Raw genomic sequence first — 10,186 nt, 5'->3', positions numbered from 1 at the left:
ATAACAACTCTCTGGTTTGCATTCCTGGCTGTAGCCATACTGGATATCATTGAGTTTCTAGAATGCCTGTCTTGCTCTCTTTTGTCTTCAGGTTTGTGCCAGGAACACAGGCTTGAAGAAAGCCTTCTCTCATTTTATATCTTATTCTAAAAAGGTTGCCTTTTAAATGTATTCTCATAGTACCCTCATTTTAATTTATTCTCATTCCCTCATTGCAACACCTGTACTACTCAGCACTATAACATCCCGAGATCATAAACGATGTTTATGCCTGGTGAATAACAGATTCTCAATAAACAATTGCTGAATTCATTTGTTCATTGATTTTGGTAATAGGGTAGCTTCACCAAGTGTCCAAAATCCAGTAGTGAAGACATGCTTTCCAACAGTTCAGTCTCCTTTTCCTCTACTTTTCTACCAAAATTTATGTACTTTTCCTAGATGGCAGTTACTCAAGGTTGCTGCTTGCTTTTCTGTATTTTCATGCTCAATCCCTTTCAGATAATACACTTGTTCTTTAGATATGTTAATACATGTAATCCGTTAAATATACTGTTGCCTGCCTGGATACAGTTGTCTTTCTTCAAAGTGATTTTAATACACTAGTTTTAATCTGATCTGCTTTTGTTGATTTTATCCTTCAATTTTTCCCCAAGATCTTATGGGGGTGAGGAGTTTCTCTCTATGGTTCCCATGTTCTGGCTGCTAATTACAACATAGCCCTGTGGTGGAGGGGACTGTGTCAACATTCTTAATGGTTTAATGTTCCTTTTCTGGTGTACAGTAAAACAAGCATGTTTTCAATTCTTTATAGCAACTTAAATTGTGTTTTAGCAGGGTTATTGCTTTTACTTGGAGAGAAACACTAATTTCATGGAAAAGGTGACAATGGTAATGTAGAGATAATAAAAAGAGACAAGAAGTAGATTCAGAAATAATCTTCTTAAAGATAGTTACAATGGGAAAAAAGCCACCTCATTAATATATATATATTAAAAAACACCTGAAGATTAACTTCACCTGTAAAATAGTCATCCATTCCCATTCACAGCCCAGTGAGCATGCTACAGTTGGATTTCAGAGCTCACCACTGTGCAGAATTGTTCTCAGTAAGGTCGTCACTGTTACCCAATCTCAAGGGCACTTTTCAGTTCTTCCTGCTTTTAACCTTACTGGTAAACACTTCTCCTTTTAAGTACCTGCCTCCACTCTCTCCTTTTTTTCTCCTCTCACCCCGTCCCTGTACCTCCTGAGCCTCCTCTTACTCTTTCACTTCTCACATTCCTGAGTCCCTTCTCTTTCTTCCCTTCTAAGCATGGTGAGTACATCAAACTCAGGATTTTCTAGGCAGTCTTAGGAAACTTTCCCTTTCTCCCCTTATAACAACTACTATTGTATAATATAATGAAACAGTGTTGTATTGTTTCTTAATTGTTTGAGAATTTGTCTCACTAGATTGTCAGCTGCTTCAGGGTAGAAATTGGGTCTTTTGCTTTCCCAACACACAGAGCAGAGTCCACAAACAATAGGTACACAACAGTTGTTGATTTAATAAATAAATACCCTGGGAGATACTTGTTCCTATATATAAATATACTTCTTTCTACATAAATTCTTGTCAGAATTTGCCTTCTTATTTCAGAAAGTGCTCTAAACAAAGTAAACAATCACATTTAATATACTGTAGAAAGATGTGTGCTCCTAATAGCAGGTTTAATTAAAATCATCCATATGACAGTAAAAAAAAAAATCTGGATGTTTCAGAAACTCTATTACCAGTGGTGAAGGATATAATCCAAACATTTTTTTTTATTTGGAAAATGTCTTTATTTTATAATTACCTTGGTAAGGTCATAAAACTATATTCTAAAGATATTTTAAAGTTATTGAAAAAACAATGTTTCTGCAAAAAGAAATTTCAAGTTACTTTTTCCTATAAAGAAGTGTGATAAAAAGATTCATCATCTTATTCTCGTTCTTAATATAGTAGAGATTAAATACCATGCAGAGATTAAATATCATGACTAATAATTTAGTTTAATCCAATCAATATTTCTTTACCTATAATATAGCCAGCAACCTAAAGGCAATGATCTGTTTTGGGTGAAATAGGCAACGGTTTGGTTTCAGCACTATACGAGTTCTCTCTGATACACTTAATATATACATGCACTTTTAAAACTTTTAAACTAGAATACAATATTGCCATATTGTTTTGGAAGACTGCTTTTTCTGAGAGAACCAAGCACGAAGACTGTGGATACTCTGCTGTTCTAATCTCAGAGTGACTCGGATTTGACTTTAATGAGCGATTATTTCAACTAAGATATGAGAATATCTTACCATAGCGCAGTTGTCATTTTTATCTCTATTTCAGAAACCAGAAAAAAAGTTTTTTTTTCAGTATATATAAGGCACAGATGATAAAGAATAAGTGCAGTTTCAGCGATTAGATAGCTTATCTCTGGTTTAATGAAACTCACCTAAGAACAATAAAGTGATGGAAAAAGTTTGGATTGGGAAGCTGGCATCACACAGTACGGTTCTGCCTCTTAGTAATGCCTTTGAGAAGGTCATTTTATTCTCCTGGTCTTCTATTTCCATTCATTCAGTTATTCATCTAAGTATCAACTATTCCTCCAATGGCTCCTGTGTGCCAAGAACTGTTTTGAAGAGTTGGTAGAGAACAAAATCCAGGATGTCCTATGGAATTTTCAGTTATCAATGAAGTACAGTTGACCCTTGAAAAATACGAGACTGAACTGTGTAGTTCCACATATAAACCTTAGATGCCTTCACTAGTGTGCCTCCTCTTCCACCTTCTCTACCTTTTCTTCCACCTCTGTCAACCCTGAAAGGGCAAGACCAAGTCCTTCTCCTCCTCCTCCTTCTCAGCTAACTCAATGTGAAGATGATGACGATGAAGTCCTTATGATGATCTCCTTTCACTTAATAAACAGTAAATGTATTTTTTCTTCTTTATAATTTTCTTAATAGCATTTTTTCTCTAGCTTATTTTAAGAATACGGTATATAACACATATACAAAACTATGTTAATTGAGTGTTTATGTGACCACCTAACATGAAGCATTGTTACGTGTGTTATCTACTTTCAGTAGTTTTATTAGGCATGTACTTTTTTGGGTGTTTTTGGAAAATTTGGATGAAAATTCTGGAATTTTATGACATTGTTTTCTCATATATTGTGAACAATTTATTATTTCCTCATATGAAACTCCCACACACATTTCAAAGACTTCTTTCATAATTTGGTGAATGAAAAGGGTTAATTTGTTGATTTATTACTTTGAGCATCAGTGAAGTTGAAAATATGTTTAATTATTTTTATTATGAAATAAGTTAGAAACAGAATATGGGTAATAATATAATGAATACCCATGTACCCAATGACAAGCTTAAAGAAAAAGTTACAGATACACTTGTAGCCTATAAGATATCCTTCCTGGATGCATTTCTACTTTCTTCTCCCCAGAGATAACCACTAGCTAGAATTTGGTAAGTATTATTCCCAAGTCTAATTTTTATACTTTTATACATACATATATATCCCTAAAGTATACGAAACCTTGCATATTTTATATCATTGGAGCACTGATATCATGCCATAAGTATCCTCTGCAACTTGTAAAAAGCCCAGTATTACAATTTTTTGCTATTTAGCCATTTTGTTATTTTGCTATGGAGCTCTAGTTTAATAATTTTCACAGATTTATAAAAGTTCATTATATGAATATTTCCACTTTAAGTGTTGAAAGATATCATATGGTCTACATTTTCATTATAAGCAAAAAATGATGCACTGAAAATTCTTACATAAATGTCTATGGACATTTGAGAATTTCTCCAAGAAACAGCCTTAGAGTGAAAATGTCAGGTCATAGGATAGACACATCAGCTTTCCTAGATTTTGCCATTTGCTCTCCAAGGAGCTTGCTCTGATTTATACTCTTACCAATACCACAAAAAGTATTCTAGTTGCTCCACATCCCAGCCAGTAGTTATTGGTAATCGGATGGTCGTGAAATAGTATCTCATTATGGCTTTAATTTTTATTTCCTTGATTACTTGTGTAATTGAGCATCTTTGGATAGGTTTATTAAATTTATTGGCTTTTCCTCTTCTACATATTGCCATATATATATATATATATTTAGGCAAATTCTCATCCTGTTGCCCAGGTTGGAGTGCAGTGGTGCAATCTTGGCTCACTGCAACCTGTACCTCCTGGGTTCAAGCAATTCTTCTGCCTCAACCTCCCAAGTAGCTGTGATTACAGGCATGCACTACCACAACTGGCTAATTTTTGTATTTTTAGTAGACACAGGGTTTCACCATGTTGACCAAGCTGGTCTCGAAGTCCTGGCCTCAAGTGACCCACCCACCTTGGCATCCTAAAGTGCTGGGATTAACGTATAAGTCACAGTGCCTGGCCATATTTTTAAAACTTATATAAAAACCAGGCTACTTATCTTTTCCTTTATAATTTGTGATAGTTCTTTTTATATATTCTTCTTATTAATTTTTACTTGTTATAAGCTTTCCAAAAACCTTCCAGCCTATGGTCATCTTTTAACTTTGTTGATGTAGTCTTTTGTATAGTGTTAATTTTAATGTCTGTAAATTTAGTAAATTTTTCCTTTATGAACTGTGATTTTATTTTATTTTTTTTTTAGTTTAGAGAAAGGACCTTGCTCTGTCCCTCAGGCTGGAGTGCAGTGTGACAATTGTAGCTCACTGTAACCTGTAACTCCTGGGATCAAGTGATCCCCTTGCCTCAGCTTCCTGGGAAGTTAGGACTACTGGAACACACTACCATACCTGGTTAATTTCTAAATATTTTGTAAAGACAAGGTTTCTCTATATTGCCCAGGATGGTCTTAACTCTTGGCCTCAAGTAAGCTTCCCACCTCGGCCTCCCAAAGTGCTTGGATTACAGGTGTAAGCCACCATGCCTGGCCTGAACAGTAATTTTTTTTTCCCCTTTTAGTGTCTGATACTTTTCTATTTTTTCAAATGTTTTCTTTTCTTTTCTTTTTTTTTTTTGAGATGGAGTCTCCCTTCTTCTCCCAGGCTGGAGTGCAATGGCATGATCGGCTCACTGAAACCTCTGCCTCCCGGGTTCAAGCAATTCTCCTGCCTCGGTATCCACAGTGGCTGGGATTACAGGCACATGCCATCATGCCTGGCTAATTTTTGTATTTTTAGTAGAGACGCGAACTCCTAAGCTCAAGAGGTCGTCCCACTTCGGCCTCCCAAAGTGCTGGGATTACAGTCGTGAGCCACTGCACCTGGCCTATTTTCATTTTTTAGGCAAAAATATTCAATCCATGTGAAATTTATTTTTGAATATGGTGTGAGGTAGACATAATCATTTGATGCTTTTTCCACAAGCAGTGGTCTCAGATTCATTTATCAAATTGCCCTTTTNATATAATCCAAACATTTTTTTTTATTTGGAAAATGTCTTTATTTTATAATTACCTTGGTAAGGTCATAAAACTATATTCTAAAGATATTTTAAAGTTATTGAAACAATGTTTCTGCAAAAGAAATTTCAAGTTACTTTTCCTATAAAGAAGTGTGATAAAAGATTCATCATCTTATTCTCGTTCTTAATATAGTAGAGATTAAATACCATGCAGAGATTAAATATCATGACTAATAATTTAGTTTAATCCAATCAATATTTCTTTACCTATAATATAGCCAGCAACCTAAAGGCAATGATCTGTTTTGGGTGAAATAGGCAACGGTTTGGTTTCAGCACTATACGAGTTCTCTCTGATACACTTAATATATACATGCACTTTTAAAACTTTTAAACTAGAATACAATATTGCCATATTGTTTTGGAAGACTGCTTTTCTGAGAGAACCAAGCACGAAGACTGTGGATACTCTGCTGTTCTAATCTCAGAGTGACTCGGATTTGACTTTAATGAGCGATTATTTCAACTAAGATATGAGAATATCTTACCATAGCGCAGTTGTCATTTTATCTCTATTTCAGAAACCAGAAAAAAAGTTTTTTTTTCAGTATATATAAGGCACAGATGATAAAGAATAAGTGCAGTTTCAGCGATTAGATAGCTTATCTCTGGTTTAATGAAACTCACCTAAGAACAATAAAGTGATGGAAAAGTTTGGATTGGGAAGCTGGCATCACACAGTACGGTTCTGCCTCTTAGTAATGCCTTTGAGAAGGTCATTTTATTCTCCTGGTCTTCTATTTCCATTCATTCAGTTATTCATCTAAGTATCAACTATTCCTCCAATGGCTCCTGTGTGCCAAGAACTGTTTTGAAGAGTTGGTAGAGAACAAAATCCAGGATGTCCTATGGAATTTTCAGTTATCAATGAAGTACAGTTGACCCTTGAAAATACGAGACTGAACTGTGTAGTTCCACATATAAACCTTAGATGCCTTCACTAGTGTGCCTCCTCTTCCACCTTCTCTACCTTTTCTTCCACCTCTGTCAACCCTGAAAGGGCAAGACCAAGTCCTTCTCCTCCTCCTCCTTCTCAGCTAACTCAATGTGAAGATGATGACGATGAAGTCCTTATGATGATCTCCTTTCACTTAATAAACAGTAAATGTATTTTTTCTTCTTTATAATTTTCTTAATAGCATTTTTTCTCTAGCTTATATTAAGAATACGGTATATAACACATATACAAAACTATGTTAATTGAGTGTTTATGTGACCACCTAACATGAAGCATTGTTACGTGTGTTATCTACTTTCAGTAGTTTTATTAGGCATGTACTTTTTTGGGTGTTTTGGAAAATTTGGATGAAAATTCTGGAATTTTATGACATTGTTTTCTCATATATTGTGAACAATTTATTATTTCCTCATATGAAACTCCCACACACATTTCAAAGACTTCTTTCATAATTTGGTGAATGAAAAGGGTTAATTTGTTGATTTATTACTTTGAGCATCAGTGAAGTTGAAAATATGTTTAATTATTTTATTATGAAATAAGTTAGAAACAGAATATGGGTAATAATATAATGAATACCCATGTACCCAATGACAAGCTTAAAGAAAAGTTACAGATACACTTGTAGCCTATAAGATATCCTTCCTGGATGCATTTCTACTTTCTTCTCCCCAGAGATAACCACTAGCTAGAATTTGGTAAGTATTATTCCCAAGTCTAATTTTATACTTTTATACATACATATATATCCCTAAAGTATACGAAACCTTGCATATTTTATATCATTGGAGCACTGATATCATGCCATAAGTATCCTCTGCAACTTGTAAAAGCCCAGTATTACAATTTTTTGCTATTTAGCCATTTTGTTATTTTGCTATGGAGCTCTAGTTTAATAATTTTCACAGATTTATAAAAGTTCATTATATGAATATTTCCACTTTAAGTGTTGAAAGATATCATATGGTCTACATTTTCATTATAAGCAAAAAATGATGCACTGAAAATTCTTACATAAATGTCTATGGACATTTGAGAATTTCTCCAAGAAACAGCCTTAGAGTGAAAATGTCAGGTCATAGGATAGACACATCAGCTTTCCTAGATTTTGCCATTTGCTCTCCAAGGAGCTTGCTCTGATTTATACTCTTACCAATACCACAAAAGTATTCTAGTTGCTCCACATCCCAGCCAGTAGTTATTGGTAATCGGATGGTCGTGAAATAGTATCTCATTATGGCTTTAATTTTATTTCCTTGATTACTTGTGTAATTGAGCATCTTTGGATAGGTTTATTAAATTTATTGGCTTTTCCTCTTCTACATATTGCCATATATATATATATATATTTAGGCAAATTCTCATCCTGTTGCCCAGGTTGGAGTGCAGTGGTGCAATCTTGGCTCACTGCAACCTGTACCTCCTGGGTTCAAGCAATTCTTCTGCCTCAACCTCCCAAGTAGCTGTGATTACAGGCATGCACTACCACAACTGGCTAATTTTGTATTTTAGTAGACACAGGGTTTCACCATGTTGACCAAGCTGGTCTCGAAGTCCTGGCCTCAAGTGACCCACCCACCTTGGCATCCTAAAGTGCTGGGATTAACGTATAAGTCACAGTGCCTGGCCATATTTTAAAACTTATATAAAACCAGGCTACTTATCTTTTCCTTTATAATTTGTGATAGTTCTTTTATATATTCTTCTTATTAATTTTACTTGTTATAAGCTTTCCAAAACCTTCCAGCCTATGGTCATCTTTTAACTTTGTTGATGTAGTCTTTTGTATAGTGTTAATTTTAATGTCTGTAAATTTAGTAAATTTTCCTTTATGAACTGTGATTTTATTTTATTTTTTTTTTAGTTTAGAGAAAGGACCTTGCTCTGTCCCTCAGGCTGGAGTGCAGTGTGACAATTGTAGCTCACTGTAACCTGTAACTCCTGGGATCAAGTGATCCCCTTGCCTCAGCTTCCTGGGAAGTTAGGACTACTGGAACACACTACCATACCTGGTTAATTTCTAAATATTTTGTAAAGACAAGGTTTCTCTATATTGCCCAGGATGGTCTTAACTCTTGGCCTCAAGTAAGCTTCCCACCTCGGCCTCCCAAAGTGCTTGGATTACAGGTGTAAGCCACCATGCCTGGCCTGAACAGTAATTTTTTTTTCCCCTTTTAGTGTCTGATACTTTTCTATTTTTTCAAATGTTTTCTTTTCTTTTCTTTTTTTTTTTGAGATGGAGTCTCCCTTCTTCTCCCAGGCTGGAGTGCAATGGCATGATCGGCTCACTGAAACCTCTGCCTCCCGGGTTCAAGCAATTCTCCTGCCTCGGTATCCACAGTGGCTGGGATTACAGGCACATGCCATCATGCCTGGCTAATTTTGTATTTTAGTAGAGACGCGAACTCCTAAGCTCAAGAGGTCGTCCCACTTCGGCCTCCCAAAGTGCTGGGATTACAGTCGTGAGCCACTGCACCTGGCCTATTTTCATTTTTTAGGCAAAATATTCAATCCATGTGAAATTTATTTTGAATATGGTGTGAGGTAGACATAATCATTTGATGCTTTTTCCACAAGCAGTGGTCTCAGATTCATTTATCAAATTGCCCTTTTTTTTTTCCCACTTGATACATAATGCAACATGTCTCATATATCAGGAAAGATGTATTTCTGGGTTTTCCATACTTTCTCATTGGTCATTTTGTACAGCTGTGTCAATAACATGCCAATTAATTTCTATAGCTTCAAAAAATATAATGCTTCCTATACTGTACAAGTTGTGTCCTCCATAAGAACACCAGGGTGAAGAAATGGGTAGAGACTGAAATCCAAATCCTGCTTGATACTCCCAGACATAAGGCTGTGTCTACCTGGAAGGAGGGGCACCTTTTTCTAATTCACAGAAAGACTGCCTGCTGGATAAACTATGTGCTTTCAGGGCTCCCCAATTTCATCCTAGGGGCACTTTTTCCTTCTTGGGAAATTGATAGAGAAAGCGTACTATATACTCTGAATGGATGTCAATTGGACATCCAAAAGGACAAGATGGCAATTCTCCCATCTTGTCCTTCTTCAAAAGTGTCTAGTCTATACTAGGTCTTTTGATCTTGCTGAAATCTATATAAATCTTGTTGAGAATTTCACTAATCTTGCATTGTTTTTTATTACTTTGTAGAGAATTGATATATTTTTGAATTTTCCCATTAATTAATATGTACTATCCATGTATTCATGCCTTTTTAATGCCTTTTAACATAGTTCAATAATTTATTCATAAAGGTTTTGTAAGTATTTGTTAGATTTATTTTCAAGGTTTCTCTCATTGTCATGATACACACACACACAATTACACTTTATAATTGTGTGCCACTCAGGTTTATGAACATACTTTTTTTTATAATGATGATATTAAAAAATATTATTGGGCCAGGCGCGGTGGCTCAAGCCTGTAATCCCAGCACTTTGGGAGGCCGAGACGGGCGGATCACGAGGTCAGGAGATTGAGACCCTCCTGGCTAACACGGTGAAACCCAGTCTCTACTAAAAAATACAAAATCTAGCCGGGCGAGGTGGCAGGCGCCTGTAGCCCCAGCTACTCGGGAGGCTGAGGCAGGAGAATGGCTTAAACCCGGGAGGTGGAGCTTGCAGTGAGCTGAGATCCGGCCACTGCACTCCAGCCTGGGCGACAGAGCGAGACTCCGTCTCAAAAAATAAATAA

Source organism: Rhinopithecus bieti, unplaced genomic scaffold (genome assembly GCF_001698545.2).
Source record: "Rhinopithecus bieti isolate Rb0 unplaced genomic scaffold, ASM169854v2 scaffold_18282, whole genome shotgun sequence".
In the NCBI taxonomy this organism is placed as follows: Eukaryota; Metazoa; Chordata; class Mammalia; order Primates; family Cercopithecidae; genus Rhinopithecus; species Rhinopithecus bieti.
Note: the sequence above shows the minus strand (reverse complement) of the source record.